The sequence below is a fragment of the Furipterus horrens genome, unplaced genomic scaffold (assembly GCF_987537825.1).
Source record: "Furipterus horrens unplaced genomic scaffold, mFurHor1.1.pri manual_scaffold_9, whole genome shotgun sequence".
In the NCBI taxonomy this organism is placed as follows: domain Eukaryota; kingdom Metazoa; phylum Chordata; class Mammalia; order Chiroptera; family Furipteridae; genus Furipterus; species Furipterus horrens.
The window spans coordinates 52,812,890-52,838,465 of record NW_028327179.1 but is presented as its reverse complement, the minus strand read 5'-3'; the positions used below and the strand labels follow the sequence as shown (position 1 = coordinate 52,838,465).

The 25,576-nt window shown below is 37.6% G+C and overlaps 1 protein-coding gene across 11 annotated transcripts in view; it reads right to left on the bottom strand.

Moving 5' to 3' along the window:
- LOC150001756 (uncharacterized) overlaps positions 1-25,576 on the bottom strand; it is a 112,701-nt gene that overhangs the window by 71,980 nt on the left and 15,145 nt on the right. Inside the window, exon 7 of one of the 11 annotated variants that reach the window (XR_016512942.1) lies at positions 2,344-2,486. The exons of the other annotated variants lie outside the window; for them this stretch is intronic. The gene's annotated coding sequence lies outside the window, so the exon portion shown is untranslated. The remainder of the gene's footprint in view (positions 1-2,343; positions 2,487-25,576) is intronic. 11 annotated transcript variants of the gene reach the window in all.

The following is a 25,576-nucleotide window of genomic DNA, read 5'->3' as shown; positions in this document are numbered from 1 at the left end:
AGTGTGGGGGAAAAATAAAAATATAAAGAATAGAAATGCAAGTTCAGTGAATATTAGAAGGACAAGGATTTTCCTTCACACTGTATATATTTTCTCCCTGATCCCTCCAGAATTTGGCTTTCTAAAGAAGTAAGTAATGACCTAAGTTTCTTTGCATAAAACTAATAAGACCAGTTGTTAATAATGATTTATTTGACTAAGACTTTGACTGGAATGTCATGCCTAAAGGAGACATGCTTGGGCTTTGGTTGTTACCAAAAAGCCCTGAGCAACTGGGACTGACTTTCAAAGGTAATAAAAGTCCATGAGATAAAAGGCCTGGTATCTTGGATGGATGAGCGGTCCATAGCAATCTTTCCAGGGAAGGAACGAAGGTTGTTTTCCTGAAAGATGGCTAGAAGGGACCTTAAGGCACAATGGAAAACCAGAAGGACCTGGAAAAGACAGGTGTTTACAGGCAAGGCTGAATGCCAGGTATGTGGCTCAGCTTCTGTGCCCTGAAGGGCAGACTGAAGGTCACCCTAAATGTTCCTTGTGTAAGTTCCAGCAAAACAGAACTAAAGATCATAAGTGATCATTTGCTGCTCTTGTTGTGTTTATGCAAATGAACAGGATAAATTAAAAATGAACTTAATGCAGTCCCTTTAATGACAAGGAGGGTAATCTTAGGGAGAAAAATCAAGATTCGAGGAAGATCACAATGCCCAGTGGTAGACTATAAAGTAGTGCAGCTAACCGTCTTTAAAGTTTCTTTTCATTTAAAATTTGTTTTCATTTGAAAGTTAAACTATGTCTGTGGCATTATCAAAGATGTTTAAATTACAGGCAAGAAGAATGTCAAATGCCTTGCAACTGGATGTCTTTCCGATAAGACAGTCCTACAGATTTAGAGACTTGTATGTGGGTTATGTTACATAAATTAACATGTGTTTTCTGTTTTCAAAGGGCATAAGCCTACGATCTCATTACCTGAGTGATTGTTTGTACGTATAGGCCTCACTTAATCCTGTCTGCATTGCTGCATCCTGAGACTCAATGGTTTGGCTGAACTAAGTGGCTGGGTTGGTGAAGAACGGGGTGGTCTGTGGGCTTCACTTTAAAACTGGTTTCTCTTTTCTGTCCTAATGACTTGGACAGAAAGAGCCCAGAGGCCTGAGAGGGGGGAAACCTGAAATATTTCCGTCAGTCCAAACTAAGTATAATGGGCAAAAGGGTTTTGGACAGGTGAAATGTACCTGGTATACCTTCCTCTAAAGAAGTCCTTCTTTTCCCTAATGTTGGACATTGAAAAATTAATACCTGTCTTTTGTCATCTAGTGGTTACAGATTGAATGATGTCCTTTAACCCTGTTGCCCCCAGAATACAACAAGGATGCCAGCCTGTTAAACCAAGCATGCCATTGTCCAGAGACAGCCAACCAACCTGGAGTCTGCATGATCCTTCCCCTTGTGGGAAGGCCACCCTCCCCTCCACACCCCCACTCTTATTAGGGATTTCTTGACCCAAGGGTAGGTAGGACGACGACCATGTCCAGCTTGAAGCAGCTAGAGGAGCTCGAGACCTTCGTCCATTGTCCTTTATGAGATTGTAAAGGGTCTTAAGTCTGAGAGGAAGGGATTGTTATTTTTTATTGTTAAAATATTTAACTAACTAATTATTTTTTTTTAAAAAAGAAGAATATATGAAAGGGTGAGCCATGGGCATGGACTTGGGGAGCGGATTGTCGGGGAAGAGGGGTGCTGGGCGGAGAGGAGCAAAGGGGAAAAATTGGAACTATTGTAACAATATAATCAATAAAATATACTTAAAAATAAATAAATAAATAAATATTTAAAAAAAAAAAAAAAGAATAACATAGGAAAGGCTGAAGCCAAAGAACTTATATGCATGACCCGTGGACATGAATTAAGGGGGTGGGATTGCTGGAGGGAAGTGGGGTACTGGACAGAGGGGAGGAAAGGGGAAAAAATTGAAACTACAGTAACAACATAATCAATAAAATATACTTTTTTAAAAAAGAGGCAACCGGTCGATGTTTCGCTCTCATATCTGTTTCTCTCCCTCTCTTTCTCCTTCACTTTTCCTCTAAGTAAATAAATAAAATCTTTTTTTCTAAAAAAGACATAAATGTAAGACTCAAAACCATAACACTTCTAGAAGAAAACATAGGCAGTAGAATTTCTGACATTTCTCTTAGCAATATTTTCCCTGATATATCTCCTCAAGCAAGGAAAACAAAAGAAAAAAAATAAATAGAACTACATCAAACTAAACTGGTTTTGCCCAGCAAAGGAAATCATCAAGATGAAAAGATAGCCCACTGAATGAGTGAAGATATTCACCAATGTTGTATCTGATCAGGGTAAACATCCAAAATTTATAAAGATCTCATATGGATCAGAAGATGGTAGCTGAGTAGGCGGAAGCTGAGTCCACTTGCTTTTGCTCCCAGCTCCAATTTTCGGCTGATTTTCTGAGAAGTAACCTGAAAAATCAATGGAACCTTAGCTGACATGAAATTTTGAAGCCAGAAGTACAGAAGTAGCCTCACACCATCTGGACTGCAAGCAACACATCCAATGGGGAATAGTCAGGCCAGGCTCAAAAACCCCTTTCTGGGTGCATATACACAGGAAAAGAAAGGGAGATGCCAAGTGGACCTTTCTGAATTTTTTTCAGCCAGGACAAGATGTGCTGGTTCCTTGGGCACTATTTAATTGGGCTGAGAGTACAGAAAGTGGTGCAGCAAGGGGATTTCAGGGCCACACCCAGCCTCAGCTCTTACACAGAACTGCCATCAGTGCCAGGCAGGAAAGAGATGACCCTCTTACACAGATTGGCCCCTCACATGAAATGGACAGATAGTATATCAGGAACTATACATTATTGGAAATAATCTGGGTTAGACCAAGATGTGTGGCACAGGGGCAGGGGAACACACTCACAAACTTCCCTGAAGACTGAACAGCAACCCCCATGGGAAATCTCCCACCCTCCCAATCACACCAGAAGCACCCTCTAGAGATGCAGGTGGAGACAACAGGCAAACACCAAACCTTGCTAAGATGAATTCCACCTTGTTCTTTCTCAGTATTTGTGTTATTTTTTCTCTCATGTAGCTTTAAACGAATTTTTTTCTTCAATATTATTCCTATTATTTCACTCCTTATTTTATTTTTATTTAAAATCTCATATTTTACTCTTCCCTTGCCTTAGTCCATTTTGCCTTCTTCCTTCCCTCTTATTCTTGTTTTAACTTTTATTTTCTCCCTTTCTACAGTTTCTTTTTTAAAATTTTTATTTTTTCTATTACAGTTGTCCCATTTTTCCTCCATTGCTCCCCCCCACCCAGCGCACCCCTTCTCCCACACTCATTCCCTACCCCGTTGTCCATGTCCATGGATCATTCATACATGTTCTTTGACTAAACCCTTCCTCTACTTACCCCCCTTCTATCTCTCCCCCCACTCCCCAATAACTGTTATTCTGTTCCTCATTAAATTTTGTTCATTTGTTTGTGTTGTTCATTAGTCTCCCATATTAGGTAATATCATATGGTATTTTTCTTTCATTGCCTGGCTTATTTCACTAAGCATAATTCTCTCTAGTTCCATCCATGTTGTCGCAAATGACAGGAGTTCCTTTTTTCTTTCTGCTGCATAATATTCCGTTGTGTAAATGTACCATGATTTTTTAATCCACTCATTTACAGATGGGCACTTAGGCTGTTTCCAGCACTTGGCTATTGTAAACAGTGCTGCTATGAACATTGGAGTGCATAAATTCTTTTGAATTGGGGTTTCAGAATTCTTCAGGTATAATCCTAGCAGTGGATTAGCTGGTTCAAAAAGCAGTTCCATTTTTAGTTTTTTGAGGTAATTCCATACTGTTTTTCCATAGTGGCTGCACCAGTCTGTATTCCCACCAACAGTGTACTAGGGTTCCTGTTTCTCTATATCCTCGCCAGCACTTGTTGTTTGTTGATTTGTTGATGATGGCCATTCTGACTGGTGTAATGTGGCATTTCACTGTGGTTTTTATTTGTATCTCTCTGATGGCTAGTGATGTTGAGCATTCTTTCATGTGTCTATGGACCCTCTGTGCATCCTCCTTGGAGAAGTGTTTGTTCAGATCCTTTGCCCATTTTTTAAATTGGATTGTCTGTCTTCTTGATGTTGAGTAGTATAAGTTCTTTATATATTTTGGAGATCAATCTCTTGTCTGAGGTATCATTGGCAATATGTTTTCCCATATGGTTGGTTCCCTTTTCATTTTGCTGATGTTTTCTTTTGCTGAGCAGAAACTCTTTAGTTTGATGTAGTCCCATTTGTTTCTTCTTTTCTTTATTTCCCTTGCCTTAGGAGATGTATCAGTGAAAATATTTCTATGTGGGATAGCTGAAATCTTCCGGCCTATGTTTTCCTCTAGGACTTTTATGGTGTCACGACTTACACTTAAGTCTTTGATCCATCTTGAGTTTATTCTGGTGTGTGGTGTAAGTTGGTGGCCTAGTTTCTTTTTTTTTTTTTTTTTTTTTTTTGCATATCCCTATCCAGTTCTCTCAGCACCATTTGTTGAAGAGGCTCTTCTCACTCCATTTTATGCCCCTTCCTCCTTTGTCTAATATTAGTTGACCATATAGACCTGGGTTTATTTCTGGGCACTCTATTCTGTTCCATTGATCTATATGTCTGTTCTTATGCCAGTACCAGACTCTCTTGATCACAGTGGCTTTCTAGTATAGTTTGATGTCAGGTATTGTGAGTCCTCCTACTGTGTTCTTCTGTCTCGAGATTGCTTTGGCTATTCGGGGTCTTTTTTGGTTCCATATAAATTTTTGAAGTATTTGTTCTAGGTCTGTGAAATATGTCATTGGTATTTTAATAGGGATTGTGTTGAATCTGTAAATTGCTTTGGGTAGTATGGACATTTTAATGATGTTGATTCTTCCCATCCATGAATATGTTATATGCTTCCATTTATTTGTATCTTCCTTAATTTCTTCCTTCAGTGTTATGTAGTTTTCTGAGTACAGGTCTTTCATCTATTTGGTTAAGTTTATTCCAAGGTACTTTATTTTTCTTGTTGCTATAGTAAATGGAATTTTATTATTATTATTTTTTGTTTCTATCTCTGATATTTTATTGTTAGTGTACAGAAATGCCTTCGATTTCTGAATATTGACTTTGTACCCTGCTATTTTGCCAAATTCACTTATTAGGTCAAGTAGTTTTGATAGTGGAGTCTATAGGGTTTTCTATGTACATTATCATGTCATCTGCAAATAATGACAGTTTTACTTTCTCTTTTCCAATTTGGATGCCTTTTATTTCTTTTTCTTGTCTGATTGCTGTGGCTAGAACTTCCAACACCATGTTGAATAGGAATGGAGAAAGTGGACATCCTTGTCTTGTTCCTGATCTCAGGGGGAATGCTTTCAGCTTTTGTCCATTGAGTATGATGTTGGCTTCAGGTTTCTCATATATAACCTTAATTATGTTGAGGTATGCTCCCTCTATTCCCATTTTGTTAAGAGTTTTCATCATAAATGGGTGTTGTACTTTATCAAATGCTTTTTCAGCATCTATTGATATGATCATGTGGTTTTTGTTCTTCATTTTGTTTATATGATGTATTACGTTTATTAATTTGTGAATATTAAGCCATCCTTGCATCCCTGGGATGAATCCCACTTGATCATGGTGTATGATCTTTCTAATGTGTTGCTGGATCTGGTTTGCCAATATTTTATTGAGGATTTTAGCATCTATGCTCATCAGCGATATTGGCCTGTAGTTTTCTTTCTTTGCTGTGTCTTGACCTGGTTTTGGAATTAGGACAATACTGGCTTCATAGAAAGAATTTGGGATTTTTCCCTCTTCTTGGATTTTTTGGAATAGTTTGAGAAAGGTAGGCATTAGTTCTTTCCTAAATGTTTTGTAAAATTTGCCTGTGAAGCAATCATGTCCAGGGCTATTGTGTGACAGGAGTTTTTTTATTACTCTTTCAATTTCACTATTTGTTATCAATCTGATTTACTTCTTGATTCAGTTTTGGGATGATTATACATTTCTAGAAATTTGTCTATTTTATCTAGGTTGTCAAGTTTCTTGCCATACAGTTGTTCGTATTTTCTTATGATCCTTTCTATTTCTGTGATATAGGTTGTAATTTCTCCTCTTTCATTTCTGATTTTGTTTATTTGGGTCTTCTCTCTTTTTTTTCTTGATGAGGCTCGCCGAAGGCTTGTCGATTTTGTTTATCTTTTCAAAGAATCAGCTCCTACTTTTGTTGATCTTTTGAATTGTTTGTTTAGTCTCTTTGTGATTTAATTCTGCTCTGGTCTTGATAATTTCCTTCCTTCTACTCGCTTTGTTTGTTGTTGTTGTTCTAGTTCTTGTAGCTGTAGGATTATATTATTTATTTGAGATTCTTCTATCCTTTTCAGGTAGGCCTGTATTGCTCTGAACTTTCCTTTCAGGACTTCTTTTGCTGTGTCCCATAGGTTTTGGGCTGTTGTGTGTTCATTATCTTTTGTTCCCAGAAACTTCTTGATTTCTTCCTTGATGTCATGTTAATCCATTCATTATTTAATATCATGTTATTCATTCTCCATGAGTTTGAATGTCTTTCAGTTTTTTCCTTGAGGTTGATTTCTAATTTCAAGGCATTGTGGTCTGAGAAGATGCTTGATATAATTTCAATTTCCTTAAATTTGTTTAAGCTTGTTTTGTGTCCTACCATGTGGTCTATCTTTGAAAATGTCCCATGTGCACTCAAAAAGAATGTATATTTTGCTTCTTTCAAGTGAAAAGTTCTATGTATATCAACCAAGTCTATTTGATCTAGTGTGTTGTTCAATTCCTCAATATCCTTAGTGTTACTTTGCTTTGAAGATCTGTCTATTGTTTACAATGGGGTGTTAAAATCCCCTACTATGAGTGTGTTGGCATTGATATCTTTCTTGTAGTCTTCTAGTATTTTCCTTATATATTTGGGTGCTCCTATGTTGGGTGCATATATGTTCACCAGAATTATATCTTCTTGATGAATTTTCCCCTTAAGTATTATGAAATGCCCTTCTTTGTCTCTTTTTATGGCCTTTGCTATGAAATCTGTTTTTCTGATATAAGTATTGCTACCCCAACTTTTTTTTTTTTCATGTCCATTTGCTTGGAATACTTTTTTCCATCCCTTCACTTTCAGTTTGTGTATATCTTTTGTTTTGAGGTGTGTCTCTTGTAAACAGCACATATGTGGGTCATTTTTTTGTATCCAATTTGCTACCCTATGTCTTTTTATTGGAGCATTTAATCCATTTACATTTAAGGTTATTATTGACATGTATTTATTCATTTTCCTTTGTACCTCTGTTCCTCTCCCTCTCTCTTTTTCTTCTTTTTCTTTAAGCATTCCCATTAGCATATCTTTCAAGGTTGGTTTGGTGGAGATGTATTCTTTCAGTCTTCCTTTGTCTTGGAAACACCTTATTTCACCTTCCATTTTGAATGAGAGCCTTGCTGGGTAGAGTAGTCTTGGTTGTAGGCCTTTGTTTTTCATTGTTTGCAATATTTTTGCCATTCCCTTCTCGCTTGTAGTGTTTCTGTTGAGAAATCTGTTGATAGTCTTATCAGAGCTCCCCTGTAGACTATTTGCCATTTTTCTCTTGCTGCTTTTAGGATTCTCTCTTTCTCTTTGAATGTTACCATATTAATTATAATGTGCCTTGGAATGGACCTTTTGGGGTTCATTTCATTGGGAACATCTGTGCTTCCTGGACTTGCATGACTTTTTCTCTCATCAAGTTAGGATAATTTTCGTCATTACTTTTTCAATCAGGTTTTCCATCCCGTGCTCCTCCTCTTCTCCTTCTTATATCCCTATGATATAAATATTTTTTCATTGCATGTTGTCCTGCAGTTCTTGAAAACCTCTTCATTATTTTTCAGTCTCTTTTCATTTTGTTGTATTGTCTGGGGATTTTTTTCTACATTGTCCTCTAACTCACTGATCCAATCCTCTGCTTCATTTAGCCTGCTTTTGATTGATTCTACTGTATTCTTCAGTTCAGAAATTGTATTCTTCATTTCGTCCCGGTTCTTATTAATAGTTTCTTTGTCCTTTTTTATGCTGGTGTGTTTCTTCATAAGTTCCTTGTGGCTTCCCTGGAGTTCTTTGTAGTTTCCCTCGAGTATTTTGTAATTCCTCTGGAGTTCATTGTTCTTTTCTCTGAGTTTGTCAAGTTCATTGAGCTTCCTTATAACCATTCTTTTGAATTCCATGCCTGATAGTTTGCTTACCTCTGTTTCATCTAGCTCTCTTTCTGGGGATTCCTTTTTTCCTTTCATTGGGAGGTTGTTTCTGTGTCACCTCATATTAGATGCTTCTTGTTTCTTTTGTTTCTTAGTTTTGTCTGCTTTGATTTCCCACCTTCGTGGTATGAGATTCTGTGTAAGAGACCTCGGGAATTCAGTGGTGCAGCCTCTTTGATCTCCTGAGCTTGATGCTCTTGGGATGCCCTTTATGCCATTTGTTTAAGCTGTCTGGTTGTATTTCCATTACTCTTCGGTGGATCCTTCCATCTGGCTAGTTGATTGAGAGTCACTCTGCCCACCTTGTCTTGAGTTCTTTTGTGGAGATGCTGTTAAAACATAAACACACAACCTTGGCAAGAAACCCACACCCTCCAAAATATCGCCCACCCACAATCACACTATCAGCAGCAAATGAGCCAGTATTAATATAAATGTAAAGAGGTTAAGACTATAGGAAAAAGAGATGAGAGTTGTTTTAAATGAAAGAAAAATGATTTTTGAGAGGGAAGGCGGTAGGATAATGATAGTAGCAAGTAGGGTCAAGGCTATGTGAGGCAGTAAGTAATATTTACACTGTATGTTGAAAGAGGAAGGGAAGAATGCAGAATGAAGTGAGAAAGTGGAAGTGTATAGTATTAGGTTTATATAGCAGTTATGTGCTATATATTTAGTGCGAGAGGGAGGATAAACAAAACAGACAAATAAACAAAAAAACTAAAGAAGAATAGGAGGAAGAGAAGGTAGGAAACAAATTAAAGAGTTTTTCCCCAGTACAACCTTTGGACATTGTCTTATTTTTCTGGCTCCTCCCCTGGTCAAAATTCCATGGGTTTCAAGTCTTTTCTGGCTGGCTGGCTGTGAGGAGATATAGCTGGATTCTGAGGCTGCTATTCTCTCACTCATGGGCCTGCCACAGCTCTCTGCTGTGAGCTGCTTAGTTGAGTCCCCTCTGCCCTGGTCCTGCAGCACCCTCCAGCCTCCTCAGGCTTGTCTAGCAATGTTGTTCTGCTGACAAGACAGTGTGCGTGCCAATAGTCTCTGACCAGCCTCAAGTCCTATCTCCGCTCCTCCTCTAAAACAGTCTCTGTGTTGCCTCCAAGCTGCAGCACTGGCCTGTGTCCCTGCCTGGCAGAGTCTTGTTGCATGCCTGCATGTGCCACTTGCCTGCCTGGGGTCCCTACCTAGTCTGCGGTTCCACCACAGCTTTCCTGTATGGACCCCTCTCCCCGGCTCAGTTCTGCTTTTTTGTTTGGTGGAGCCTTGGTACAAGCACTCAAGACACAGGGTTGCCAGCCCAGGGTTTCCAGCCACGGGAGTTCCTACCTAGACTCAGTTAATACAGTTTCTCACAGTCCGAGCTGTTCACTATCTTCCCACACCTCCAGCTGTTTCAACCAAACCTTCTCGCTGACTCCCTCTGGGACTTTTCTGGCAGAGCGGGGGCGGGGCAGGGCAGTGGGAAGTTTCCAAGGAGATCCCAGGTAATAAGCTGGTCAGCAGCTGCTCCTTTTGGGTTCGGTGCAGCAGCCCAGTGACTCCACTTGGAGAGCTCAGGCCAGGCCAAGCTTTCTGACCTCTTTCACACTGCTCCCACACTCTCTTCCCTGTTCTCCCTATCTGAAATCCGCACTCACTCACTCCACTCCGTGTTTGTACTCCAAGTCCTTCCATGATGTGAGCAAACAGACAACACTGCTACCTACTCCGTCGCCATCTTCTGCCTCCTCCTACACTGTGTTTCTATTCCTTACTCTTAATATTTCTCCCCCCTCTAGCCTCTGAAAATCAGTTTTCTTTCCTTTAGTGACCACACATTCTTTTTCCCTTTCTTATAATACTCTTATAATCTTTCCACCTTCATTAATCTATGCTTGTTTGTTGATATTGCAGTTGTTGTTTTTCTTCAATTTTATTCCTATTCACTTCTTTAAAATTTTCAAATCTCATGGTATACTCTTCCTCTGTCTTACTCCATTTCACCTTCCTTCTACCCTTTCTAGTTTTGTTTGAAATTTTTTCCCTTTCTTATCACAGTATCTATTTCTTACTCACTATTTCTCCTCCTTCTATCCTCTCCAAACTATTTTTTATTTCCTGTAGACACCACATATTCATTTTCTCTTCATTATAATATTCTCATTCTCTTTCCACCTTTCTTAATTTTTGCTCAATTGTAGTTAATATTGCTGCTATTGTTGTTTTTCTTCAATTCTGTTCCTACTGTTTCACAATTTTTTATTTTCTTACTCCATTTTGCCTTCTTTCTTCCATTTTTGTTTTAATTTTTTCCCTTTCCTCACCTTGTTTCTAATCCTTGTGCTTAATATCTCTCCTACCTCTACCCTCTCAAAATCATTTTTATTTCCTTTACTCAGCTCTTATTCTTTTTTCCTTTTTATAATATTTTAATTCTCTTTCCATCTTTATTAATTTTTACTCACTTGTTTGATAGTGCTGTTATGGTTGGGGGATATTTTTGCAGATGCGGGTTTTGTTTTCTGGGTTGTTCTGTCTTGTTCTGCCAGCATCTGTACAACAGCATACAAGATGTGGTGGAGGTGGTGACTCTCAGTCAGCCAGCCAGAGGGGAGAACCCACCAAGAAATGAATCAACAACAATCGAAACCAAATTACAATAAAAAAGCCCATATAAACTGCATAAAGGGTATCACTAGAGCATCTAACTCAGGCGACCAAAGAGACTGTATCACTGAGTGCCATGGGAATCCTACCAAAGAAGGCCAACCCACAAAGATAGAGAGTCAAAGCAGATCAATCTAATATGCAGAAACAAACAAAAAGAGTCTCCTAAAATAAGGAGACAAAGAAACAACCCCCAATCAAAAGGAAAGAAAGAATCCACAGAAAAAGAGCTAAATGAAATTGAGGCAAGTGATTTATCAGACAGAGTTCAAAGTAATGGTTATAAGGATGCTCAAGGAACTCAGGGAGAACTACAAAGAACTTTATTTTAGCTTCAAGGAATAGAGTAGGAACTACATCAACATTAAAAAGGCCATAGAAACTATGAGTAAGAACCAGGTAGAAGTGAAGAATACAATCTCTGAAATGAAAAGTACACTAGAAGGAATTAAAAGCAGGTTAGATGAAGCAGAGGACCAAATCAGCGAGTTGGAAAACAAATTCTGTCTCAACTTGCTTGCTTCTACCAAGCCAAATTGTCCCAGAATAACCACTTACCATCTAAGTTATTGTACCTTATAAGGACAAGTAGGATAATATTCTACATTTCAAAAACACATCTTGTTCATCTATTCTCATTTGACAGGAAACATCAAGAGGTGGATTTTTCTGAATTATCCTTGCCCAAATTTTCTTTTATTGTCCTGAAACTTGGGGTTCTGAATGTGCAATACAATATAGAGATGATATATGATAGAATCATACACCTGATACCTATGTAATTTTACCAACTAAGTGTCATCCAAATAAATTGAATTAAAAAGAAAAGAGAGAATAGGCGCCAATCGTGGGGCAAGCTCTCGGGCAGCCCCGAGCGTGCAAGGGTGCACGCGCAAGGACACCTCAGCTGGCTCCAGCGTGCAGCAAAGGAGCGTGCTGTGCCAGCAACCATGGGTGCGCACCATTGCTGCAAGAAACAAGAACCTCTGAACCGCCACACTAGACCAGCTGCAGATGCAGAAAAAGAAGATGACACACCAAGGCTGAAATGAGTAAAAACATTCCTTTTTTTCTTTCTTTCTTTCTTTCTTCTTTCTACTTGCTTTTTTCTTTTTTTCCTTCTTCTTTCTTTTCTCTTTCTTCTTTTCTTTCTTCTTTTTTCTTGTTCTTTTTTCTTTTTCTTTCTTTTTTCTTTTTTTCCTTCTTTCTTCTTTCTTTTCTCTTTCTTCTTTTCTTTCTTCTTTTTTCTTGTTCTTTCTTTCTTCTTTCTTTTTCTCTTTCTTTCTTTTTTTCTTGTTTCTTTTTTTTCTTTTTTCTTTCTTTCTTTTTTATTTCTTTTCTCTTTTTCTTTCTTTCTTCTTTTCTTTCTTCTTTTGTCTTGTTTCTTTTTTTTCTTTTTTTTCTTTCCTTCTTTCTTCTTTTTTATTTCTTTTCTCTTTTTCTTTTTTTCTTCTTTTTTCTTTCCCCTTCCTTAAAAAAAGGAGACAGGAGGAGAGGAGAGGAGGGGAAGAAAAAAGGAAAAGGAAAAAAAACTGTATCTCTAATGTGTTTCATATAATCTCTCCTTCTTATCCTTTCTCTTTAATCGTTCTTTATTTGTTTGTGTGTCTAGTTTAGGCCCACTATCACTCTAAATAATAGAATATAATTACTATATAAACCCAATACAATACAATCCCACTTTCCTACTATATTATGCATTTTTCCATCCTTTTCTTCTATTTTTATTAACATACAATGTAAATATTACCTACTGGCTTGCATAGTCTCAACTATTATTGATCTATCACCCCCTCTATCAAAAATCATATTTTTCCTCCCTAAAAACAACTCTTATCTACTCTTCTTATAGTATAAAAGCTCTAATCGCTATACATTTATATTAATACTGGCTCAATGGCTGATGATAGCGGGATAGAGGGTGGGGGATATTTTTTGAGGGTGTGGGTCTCCTGCTTGGGCTGTGTGTTTATGTTTTAACAGCACCTCCACAAAAGAACTCAAGACAAAGTGGATAGAGCGACTCTCAATCAACTAGCCAGATGGAAGATCCTAACAAAGAGCATCTGAAATATAACCAGACAGCATAAACAAACGACATAAAGGGTAACCCAAGAACATCAGGCTCAGGATATCAAAGAGACTGCACCACTGAAACCCCCAGATCTACCATAAAGAATCTCACACCACAAAGGAGGGAAGTGAAAGCAGACCACCACCCCCCAAAATAAATAAATAAATAAGTAAGTAAGTAAAAACAAACAAGAAGAATCCAACATGGTAAGATGCAAAAATAATCCCTCAATGAAAATAAAAGAGGAATCCTCAGAAAGAGAGGTAGATGAAATAGACATAGCCCAAATGTCAGACATGGAATTCAAAACAATGGTGGTAAAGAAGCTCAATATACTTGACATCCTTAAAAACAACTATGACAGCCTCCAAGGAAGTTACCAGCAGCTCCAAGAAAATTACAGGGAACTTGCAGAGAACTACACCAGCATAAAAAAAGACATAGAAACTATTAACAAGAACCAGGAAGAATTGAAGAATTCAATCTCTGAACTGAAAACACAGTAGAATCAGTCAAAAGCAGACTAAACGAAGCAGAGGATCGGATTAGTGAGTTAGAAGATAATGTAGAGAAAAACTCCCAGACAATACAGCAAAATGAAAAAAGATTGCAAAAATATGAACAAGATGTAAGGGAATTACAGGATAGCATGATAAGAAATAACATCAGGATCATCAGATTTAGAGAGGGAGAAGTAAAGGACCATGGAATTGAAAAACTGATAGAAGAAATAGTGACAGAAATTTTCCCAACCTGATGAGAGAAAAAGTTATACAAGTTCAGGAAGCTCAGAGAGTTCCAATGAAGAGCAACCGCCAAAAACCCACTCCAAGGCACATCATAATTAAAATGGCAACATTCCAAGACAAAGAGAGAATCCTAAAAGCAGCAAGAGAAAAACAGCAAATAACATACAAGGGAGCTCCGATAAGGCTATCAACAGGTTTCTCAACAGAAACATTACAAGCCAAAAGGGAATGGTCAAAAATATTTCAAGCAATGAAAAACAAAGGCCTACGACCAAGAATACTCTACCCAGCAAGGCTCTCATTCAAAATAGAAGGAGAAATAAGGAGTTTCTCAGAAAAAGCAAGACTGAAAGAATACATCTCCACCAAACCAGCATTGCAAGAGATGCTAAAGGGACTGTTCTAAGAAAAAAGAAGAAAAAAAAAAAAAAAGAGAGAGGAGAGAAACAGAGGTACAAAGGGAAATGAATAAATACACGTCAATAATAACCTTAAATGTAAATGGATTAAACACTCCAATTAAAAGACATAGGGTAACGGAATGGATAAGAAAACAGGACCCACATATTTTCTGTCTACAAGAAACACACCTCAAAACAAAAGATTTACAGAGACTGAAAGTAAAGGGATATAAAAAAATATTCCAAGCAAATGGACCGGAAAAAAAAGCCGAGGTAGCAGTTCTCATATCAGACAAAACGGATTTCAAAGCAAGGGCAATAAAAAGAGACAAAGAAGGACATTTCATAATACTTAAAGGAACAATCCATTAAGAAGATATAACATTGATGAACATATATGCACCCAACATAGGAGCACCCAAATACATAAAGAAAATACTAGAAGACCACAAGAAGGATATCAACAACAACACACTCATAGTACGGAACTTCAACACTCCATTATCAACAATAGACAGATCATCCAAGCAAAGAAACACCAAAGATATACGGGCATTGAACAACACACTAAACCACATGGACCTAACTGATATATATAGAACTTTCCACCCCAAAGAAGCAAAATATACATTCTTTTCAAAGGCACATGGGACATTTTCAAAGATAGACCACATGATAGGACACAAAACAAGCCTCAACAAATTCAAGAAAATTGAAATAATATGAAGCATCTTTTCAGACAACAATGCCTTGAAACTAAAAATCAACCTCAGAGAAAAAAATCAAAGACACCCAAACTCATGGAGATTGAATAACATGCTATTAAATAATGAATGGATTAACAATGACATCAAAGAAGAAATCAAGAAATTTCTAGAAACTAATGATAATGAGCACACAACAGCCCAAAACCTGTGGGACTCAGCAAAAGCAGTCCTGAGAGGGAAGTTCATAGCAATACAGGCATATCTGAAAAGGATAGAAGAATCTCAAATAAAAAACCTAACCCTAAAGCTACAAGAACTAGAACAACAACAACAAACAAAGCCTAGGGCAAGAAGAAGGAATGAAATCATCAAGATCAGGGCAGAACTAAATGACATAGAGACTCAACAAACAATCCAAAAGATCAACAAAACTAGGAGCTGGTTCTTCAAAAAAATAAACAAAATCGACAAGCCTCTAGCCAGTCTAATCAAGAAAAAAAGAGAGAAGACCCAAATAAACAAAATCAGAAATGAAAGAGGAGAAATCACGACTGATACCACAGAAATACAAATGATAGTTAGAAATTACTACAGACAACTGTATGGCAAGAAATTTGACAATCTAGAAGAAATGGACAAGTTTCTAGAAAAATACAACCTTCCAAAACTGAATCAAGAAGAGGAAAGTCTCAACAAACCAATAACAAAGAAAGAAATTGAAACAGTAATCCAAAATCTCCCGGCACACAAAAGCCCTGGACCGGATGGCTTCACAGGCGAATTCTACAAAACATTTAGGGAAGAATTAACTCCTATCTGCCTCAAACTGTTCCAAAAATCCAAGAAGAGGGGAAAATCCCAAACTCTTTCTAGGAATCCAGTATTATCCTAATCCCAAAACCAGGTCAAGACACAGCAAAGAAAGAAAACTACAGGCCAATATCACTGATGAACATAGATGCTAAAATCCTCAATAAAATACTGGCAAACAGGATCCAGCAATACATCAAAAAGATCATACATCACGATCAAGTGGGATTCATCCCAGGGATGCAAGGATGGTTTAATAGTCGCAAATCAATAAATATAATACATCACCTAAACAAAATGAAAGACAAAATCACATGATCATATCAATAGATGCAGAAAAAGCACTTGATAAAGTACAACACCCATTTATAATGAAAACACTCAGCAAGATGGGAATAGAGGGAGCATACCTTAACATAATTAAGGCTATATATGAGAAGCCTGAGGCCAACATCATACTCAATGGACAAAAACTAAAAGCATTCCACCTGAAATCAGGAACTAGACAAGGTTGTTCACTCTCTCCACTCCTATTCAACATAGTGTTGGAAGTCCTAGCCACAGTAATCAGACAAGAAAAAGAAATAAAAGGCATCCAAATTGGGAAAGAAGAAGTAAAACTATCATTATATGCAGATGACATGATAGTATACCTAGAAATTCCTATAAACTCCACTAAAAGACTACTCGATATAATAAGTGAATTTGGCAAAATAGCAGGGTACAAAATAACTATATAGAAATCTAAGGCATTTCTGTACAACAACAATAAAATATCAGAGACAGGGACAAAAAAGAAAATACCATTTACTATAGCAACAAGAAAAATAAAGTACCTAGGAGTAAACTTAACCAAAGAGATAAAAGACCTGTACTCTGAAAATTAGATAACATTGAAGAAAGAAATTAAGGAAGATACAAATAAATGGAAGCAAATAACATGTTCTTGGATGGGAAGAATCAACATCATCAAAATGGCCATACTACCCAAAGCAATTTACAGATTCAATGCAATCCCTATTAAAATACCAATGACATATTTCATAGACCTAGAAAAAATACTCCATAAATCCATATGGAACCAAAAAAGACCCCGAATAGCAAAAGCAATCTTGAGATAGAAGAACACAGCAGGAGGAATCACAACACCAGATGTCAAACAATACTACAAAGCCACTGTGATCAAAACAGTCTGGTACTGGCATAAGAACAGACATATAGATCAGGGGAACAGAATAGAGTCCAAGAAATAAACCCAGGCCTCTATGGTCAACTAATCTTTGATAAAGGAGGAAGGAACATAAAATGGAGTGAGAAGAGCCTCTTTAACAAATGGTGCTGGGAGAACTGGATAGGGACTTGCAAAAAAATGAAACTAGACCACCAACTTACACCACACACGAGAATAAACTCAAGATGAATCAAAGACTTAAATGTAAGCCATGACACCATAAAAGTCCTAGAGGAAAACATAGGCAAGAAAATATCAGATATCTCATGTAACAATTTCTTCACGGATACATCTCCTAAGGCAAGAGAAATAAAGGAAAAAATAAACAAATGGGATTACATCAAACTAAAGAGTTTCTGCTCAGCAAAAGAAAACATCAGCAAGACGAAAAGGAAACCAACCATATGGGAAAACATATTTGCCAATGATATCACAGACAGGGGACTGATTTCCAAAATATATAAAGAGTTTATATGACTCAACATCAAGAAAACAAACAACCCAATTAAAAAATGGGCAAAGGACCTGAACAAACACTTCTCCGAAGAGGACATACAGAAGGTCCATAGACACATGAAAAAATGCTCAACATCATTAGCAATCAGGGAGATGCAAATAAAAACCACAATGAGATACCACCTTACACCTGTCAGAATGGCCATCATCAACAAATCAACAAGCAACAAGTGCTGGCGAGGATGTGGAGAAACGGGAACCCTACTGCACTGTTGGTGAGAATGCAGACTAGTGCAGCCACTATGGGAAAGAGTATGGAATTACCTCAAAAGATTAAAAATGGAAGTCCCTTTTGAACCAGCGACTCCACTATTAGGATTATACCTGAAGAATCTTGAAACACCAATTCAAAAGAACTTATGCACCCCTATGTTCATTGCAGCACTGTTTACAATAGCTAAGGGCTGCAAACAACCTAAGTGCCCATCTGTAGATGAGTGTATCAAAAAACTGTGGTACATTTACACAATGGAATGCTATGTAGCAGAAAGAAAGCAGGAACTCCTGCCATTTTGCAACAACATAGATGGAACTAGAGAGAATTATGGTTAGTGAAATAAGCCAGGCAAAGAAAGTAAAAATACCATATGGTATCACCTAATACAGGAAGCTAAAGAACAATACAAACAAAAGAACTAAATAGAACAAAGAGCAGAATAGCAGTCAATAGGGGGGAGGGGGGAGGGAGAGAAGGGGGATAAGTAAGGGAAGGGTTTAGTCAAAGAACCTGTATAAATGACTCATGGACATGGACAACGGGGAGGGATATGATTGTGGGAGATGGGGTGGGCTGGGTGGGGGAGAGAAATGGGGGAAAATGGGACAACTGTAATGAAGAACCAAAAGTAAAAATAAATAATAAAATAAAATAAAATAAAGAAAGAAAAAAGAAATTTCATGCTCATAGATTGGAAGAATTAATATTGTTAAAAATGTCCATACTACCCAAAGTGATCTATAGATCAGTGCAATCCCTATCAAATCCCAATGGCAGTTTACATAAAAAAAGTTTTAAATCCCCAAATTTGTATGAAACCACAAAAGACCCCAAATAGCCAAAGCAACTTTAAAAAAGAAGACAAAACTGGAGGTATCATACTTCCTGATTTCAAGCTATAGTACAAAGCTATATTAATCAAAAGAGGATGGTACCGGCATAAAAACAGACACATAGATCAATGAAACAAAAAAGAAAGCCCTGAAATAAACCCACACATATATAGTCAATTAAAATAGAACTATGACATTATCCAGTAATCGCAGTTCTTGATATATATCCAAAGGAAATGAAAACAGAATCTTTAAAAGAAATCTGCACTCCATGTTCATTGCAGCATTATTCACAATAGCCAAGATATAGAAACAACCTAAGTGTCCCTAAAGAATATGTGGTACATACATACAATGGAATACTATTGAGCCATGAGAAAGAAGGAAATCCTGCCACTTGCAACAATATAGATGGACCTTGAGGGGATTACACTAAACAAAGTAAGTCAGAGAAAGACAAATTAGCATAATCTCACTTATATGTGGAATCTTAAAAAGATGAACTCATAGACAGAATGTAGAACAGCAGTTACCAGAGGCTGGGTCAGTGGAAATAGGGAGATGCTGGTCAAAGAGTACAAACTCCCAATTATAAGATATTCTGAGGATGTAATGTACAGCATGGTCATTATAGTTAATAATACTACATAATGTACTTGAAAGTTGCTGAAAGTACATCTTAAATGATCTCACCACAGGAAAAAATGGTAATTATGTGAGGTCATGGAAGTGTTAGCTAAAGCTATCATGGTAATCATTTTGCAATATATAAATGTATCAAATCAACACCTTGTACACCTTAAACTTTCATAACGTTATATGTTGATTATATCTTAATAAAGCTGGGGGTGGTTTTTTAAAAAGAGGTAAACATCATTACCCTGACAAGCAAGGTAATGCAATGTACAGTTTTCTTCAGCAGCATTCTGGTGTCTCATCTTTTTGAGGAGGGTAGTCCTAAACTCAGGGATCTTATGTCTGGTCCCTGGCTTCAGGGGTGTGGCGAGACAGTTGTGACAGCAGCAATGGCTGCTCCCTGACCCCTGGACTGCAGTCTGGTGGTCTAGCTCCCATTTAGAATCACACACACTGCCATGGGTCCCCACCTATACAACCTCTGGTTCCCACCTTACACCTGCAACACAGGTCAAGGGAATTACACGCAGGGTATTTGTTCTAGAAATCACTTCTGGAAGCCCCACCTAAAATTCACTTCTCAATCCTTTCCCACAAATTTCTATTCACTTATTTCCCTTTATTTCTTTTTTGCCTAACATTGCTAGAAATTTTTGAATCACTGACTGCTGAATGATACAGAAGATATTTTAGTGTTCACTTTTTATTTTTACTTTTTTAAGATCTTATTGTTACCCTATTACAGTTGTCCCAATTTTCCCCCCTTTCACCTCCTCTGCCCATCCCATCCCTCACTCCCACGTCAATTCCCACATGTTGTCCATGTCTATGTGTCATTCATACATGTTCTTTGACTAGTCCCTTCCCCTTCTTTTCACCAATATACCCCTCCCCCCCTTCCCTCTGGTCACTGTCAATCCATTCCATGTTTCCATGTCTGTGGTTTTATTTTGTCCATTAGTTAATTTTGTTCATGAGATTCCTCTTATAGGTGAGATTATATGGTATTTGTCTTTTAGCAACTGGCTTACTTCACTTAGCATAATACTCTCCAGTTCCATCCATGCTGTCACAAAAGGAAGTTCTTTCTTTCTGCTGCATAGTATTCCATCACGTAAATGTACCACAGTTTTTTGATCCACTCATCTACTGATGGGCACTTTTTATATCTCACAATTGGATTGTTATCAGAGACCATGTTCTGTATGATACTAATTCTTTAAAATGTGTAAAAGGTAGATTTGTGATCTAGCACATGGGCAATTTTATTAAATTCTATGTGTTCTAAAAAATGATGTGTTTTCTCTAATTGTTTGTGTATATTATTTATACAATGCTTGCTAACTGTACTTTTCAAATCTCCATACCTCACTGATTTTTGTCTGCTTGAGTCAAAACTAAATGAAAGTGGTATGTTAAAAATCTTGAAGGATAATGATGGAATTCTCACTTTCTCCTGGTAGATATATCATTTTGCTTTAAATATTGTGATGCTGTATTATCAAGTACATACAAGCTTAGAATTATTGTAACTTTCCAGTAAGTAGATTTTAATCATTATCCAGTAACCACCTTTGCTATCCTTTGACTTTGCACCCTTTTGCATCCTATGTCTCATTTAACAGTATGATTTTATTTTTAATTCAGTCTGAAATTCTTTATTTTTGAGCTAAATTGTTGTCCATTTACTTCTTTCTCTCTCTCCCTGCCTTCTTTTAATAACCACAAAAATGTTTAAGATGCACTCCAGTATGCATATTTTTACAAAGACTGAAGTTAATCAGTATTATTTTCTTTATTGTTGTTTAATTACAGTTGTCCCAATTTCCTCCCATTGCTCTCCCCTGCCCTCCCCCCCCCCCCCGCTCCCACAGTCAACCCCTACTCTATTGTTCATGTCCATGGGTCTTTTATACTTGTTCCTTGGTTAGACCCTTCCCCTTCTTCCCCTCCTTATTCCCTTCCCTCCTCCCCTCTGGTCGCTGTCAGTCTTTTCCTTGTTTCCATGTTGTTGGTTCTGTTTTGCTCATTTGTTTGCTTTTGTTCATTAGGTTCTGCTTATAGGTAAGATCATATGGCATTTGTTTTTCACTGCCTGGCTTATTTCACTTAGCAAAATACTCTCCAGTTTCATCCATGCTGTCATGAAGGGTAGGAATTCTTTCTTTCTTTCTGCTGCATAGTATTCCATTGTGTAAATATATCACAGTTTTTTGATCCACTCATAGAGTGATGGGCACTTAGGCTGTTTCCAGCACTTGGCTATTGTAAATAATTCTGCTATAAACATTGGGGTGCCTAGGTTCTTTTGAGTTGGTGTTTCAGAATTATTACAGTATAATCCCAGCCATGGGATCACTGGACCAAAAGGGAGTTCCATTTTTAGTTTTTTGAGGACATTCCATACTATTTTCCACAGTGGCTACACCAGTCTGCATTCCCACTAAGAGTGCACTAGGGTTCCCTTTCCTCCATATCCTCGCCAGCACCTATTGTTTGTTGATTTATTGATGATGGCCATTCTGACAGGTGTGAGGTTGTATCTCATTGTGGTTTTTATTTGCAACTCTCTGATGGCTAGTAATGTTAAGCATCCTTTCATATGTCTATGGGCCCTCTGTATGTCCTCCTTGGAGAATTGTCTGTTAAGGTCCTTTGCCCATTTTTTAATTGGACTGTTTTTCTTCCTGATGTTGGGTTGTATAAGCTTTTTACATATTGTGGAAATCAAACCCTTGTCCAAGGGATCATTGGCAAATATGTTTTCACATATACTTGATTCCCTTTTTATTTTGCTATTGTTTTCTGTAGCTGTGAAGAAGCTTTTTAATTTGATGTAGTTAAACTATACTACAAGGCCACTGTAATCAACAGTCTGGAACTGGCTTAAAAACAGACACATAGATGAATGGAACAGAACAGAAAGCCCGGAAATAAACTCAGGTCTCTATTGTCAATTAATATTTTACAAAGGGGGCAGAAGCATAAAATGGAGTAAAAATAGCCTCTTCAATAAATGGTGCTGGGAGATCTAGTCAGGTACATGCAAAAAATGAAACTAGACCACCCACTCACATCATACACCAGAATAAACTCAAAATGGATAAAAGACTTAAATAAAAGTCCTGACCTCATGAAAGTCCTAGAGGATAACATAGGCAGTAAATTCTCAAATATCCCATGCAGCAATATTTTCACTAATATATTTCCTAGAACAAGGGACATAAAGGAAAGAATAAATGAATGGGACTACATCAAATTAATTAATATTCTTAACCTGCCAAATAATACCAAAAGAATAAAATATTTTAACTCCAAGCACACAGTTATAACTTAATGCTATTTTTGTTCAGTATTTTGACTATTTTGTTTGCCTCCAGAAATATACTTATTAATATCATTTTAAGGGGTTGACATTAGTTTATATATACCCACACAGTTACCATTATCTTGCTTATCATTCTTTTTTGGATTTCTAGAAACTTTCCTTTCTTCTTGAACTTTATCCTTTAATTTGCTTCTGGTGAAGATTTGTTGGAAAACTCTTAAATTTTATTTCTCTGAAAATATCTTCATTTTTGTCCTAATACTTGAGAAATAGTTTATGAGTATAGAATTCTAATGTGAAACTTTTCTGTTAGCAGATTGAAGCTGTTATGCCACTATCTTCTGTCTTCCATTTTGGCTGTTAAAAATCAGGCTTCTCTAATTACCGCTCCTTTTTAACACGGCTTTTTATTTTCTTTGCAAGCATACAAGTTTATTTTTTTTTAATATGCTTTATTGATTATGCTTACCACTGTCCCAAATTCTTTTCCCGTTGTTCCCCTCCACTCAATGACCCCCCTCTCTCCAGCTGTCCCCCCCTTAGTCCATGCCCATTGGTTGTGCATATAGTTCTTCTCAACATCTTTCTGTCTAGTCCACTCCTACTATGCTTCTTAATTCCTGCACCATCTCCCTCTCTTTCCCTTTCCCCCTTCCCCTCTCCCAGCTGACCTCCCCCCAATACCTATAATTCTTTTTCCACTCTCATTGCCTACTTAGTTTGCCTTTGTTTCGATTCCCTAGCTTCTGTTTTTGGTTGTTGTGATAGTTTTCATTTTATTGTTCATAGTTTTGATCCTCTTTCTCCCAAACAAGTCCCTTTAACATTTCATATAACAGTGGTTCGGATCTGATGAACTTCTTCAGTTTTACTTTGTCCCGGAAGCACTTTCTCTGCCCTTCTATTCTGAATGACAGCTTTGCTGGATAGAGTAATCAAGGTTGTAGATTTTTGCTTTTCATTACTTTTAATATTTCCTGCCAGTCCCTTCTTTCCTGCAGTTACTTTTGAGAAATCAGCTGATAGTCTTATTGGGACCCCTTTGTATGTAATTCTCTTCTTGTCTCTTGCTGCTTTTAAGATTCTCTCTTTATCTTTCATTTTTGACATTTTGATTATAATGTGTCTTGGTGTGGTTCTCCCTGGGTCCAGTTTATTTGGAACTCTCTGTGCTTCCTGGACCTGTAATTCTCTTTCCTTCCCCAAGTTACAGATGTTCTGCTTCATTATTTTTTCACATAATTTTTCAATTTCTAGTTCTTCTTCTTCACCCTCTGGCAACCCTATGATTCGGATGTTGGCCCGCTTATAGCAGTCCCATAGGTTTCTGAGCCTCTCCTCATTTTCCTCACTTTTTGTTTCCTCTTTCTGCACGGGTTGACTATTTGTTCCTTCCCTATGTTCCCATTTGTTGATTTGATCTCTGGTTTTCCTTCCCTCGCCACTTGTTTTGTATGTGTTTTTGTTCATTTCAGAAGGACTAACCTTCATTCGTTTCCCATCTTGTTTAAGATCTGCTGTTAGGTCTGTAAACATTCTTATAACCAAAGCTCTGAAATGTGCCTCAGAGGATTTCCTATCTGCTGATCTGTTAGATCAGATATTTACTGTCTGGTCAACTGAGTGATTGGGATATCTATCATGATCTCTGCCATCCTGAGAGTTTTGTCTTTACCTTTGCTTCCTGGGCGGGGCTGTCACACCCCCTACGCTATAGGGGGTGGACCCCCATGCACTGGTCACTACCGGGCAACCCTTCTCACCACACTGTGGTGTTTTGTGTGTGGGGGGGGGCATGGGTCCAAGATGGATTCTTGCTGTTTGCTCTCCGCTGAGAGACCGGGAGCTTATTCTTCTGCCCCCTCCGCCTCTGGCCTTCACAGTCCGAAGCAACGGGGGTCTGCCTTCCCCAGCATTAGAATGATGAACAGATGGGTCTGGTCTGCAGCCAGGGGTGCTCCCCATGTGTTTCTCACCTCTTTTTAAATATGGGTGTCTGTGCTTACCGCCGTCCCACTGCCATTGCCTCTGCTGCCGCTGCCAGCACAGCTTGACCTCTCCATCCCGGCTTTGCCCCTCCCATCCATCTAGATGAGCACCATTTATTTATAACTTCATACATTGGACTTCCATGTAGCTTTATTTTCTGGAACTTCTGGTTATTTCTGGTTTTGCGGTAGATGTATTCCTTCTTAGTTGTGGAGGGAGACAGGGTGTGTCAGTCTAGACCTCCATCTTGGCTGGAAGTCTTAACATGGCTACTTTTAAGGCCTCTTCTTTATATTGTTCTGTGATTTCCTCATGATGTATCTTATTAGATTTCTATACCACTCAGAATTTCTTGGGCTTCCTGAATATAAGTGTTGGTTGCTTTCATCAGATTTGTAAAATTCTCAGCTGTTGTCTCTTTGAGTGTTGTCTCACTGAAATGTTTTCTAGAACTCTGACTGGTCATCTGTTAGATCTTCTCTCTCCTCCAAGTCTTGTTACCTCTGTTATTATCTCGTGCCCTTGTTCCTCTGATGTGCATTATTAATCATTTGTTTGAATGTATTTCCTGGTTTACTATTTCTCTCTTAAGGTTCATCTAAAATGTGATATTTAAACCATCCTTAGAATTTCTAGCAATAAAAAAATAATAAGTGAAAATAAAAATTCCATCTGTTTCTTTTTAAAATTGACTTGGGCATTCCCTGCAGTCTCTTTTCCAATTATATTTCCAAGATTTTTAATTTTTTTAATGTATGTTTCATGGTTTTAAATACGTTTGATTTATAGTTTGCATCTGATAATTCCCATATCCAAAGTCCTTAGGGTATGTTTCTGATACTATTTTTTTCAATTGACTTTCAGTCATGTGTTTCACCACCTCCCTTTTTAATTTTTTTACCTTGAATCACTCACTAGGAAGTAAAGAAATTCTCTGCAGAAAATCTCGGAAGCTGTTGCTGAGGTTGCATTCCTCCAGAAAAGGATTATGTTTGACTCAGCCATTTCCCTGGAGACACTATCAACTGAGAACCATTCTAAATTTAATGATCTGTTTGAGGCTTTTTTTAACCACACACATTACATAAGTTTGGATCACAATTCTAAGAGAGCCAGCTAGTCATTA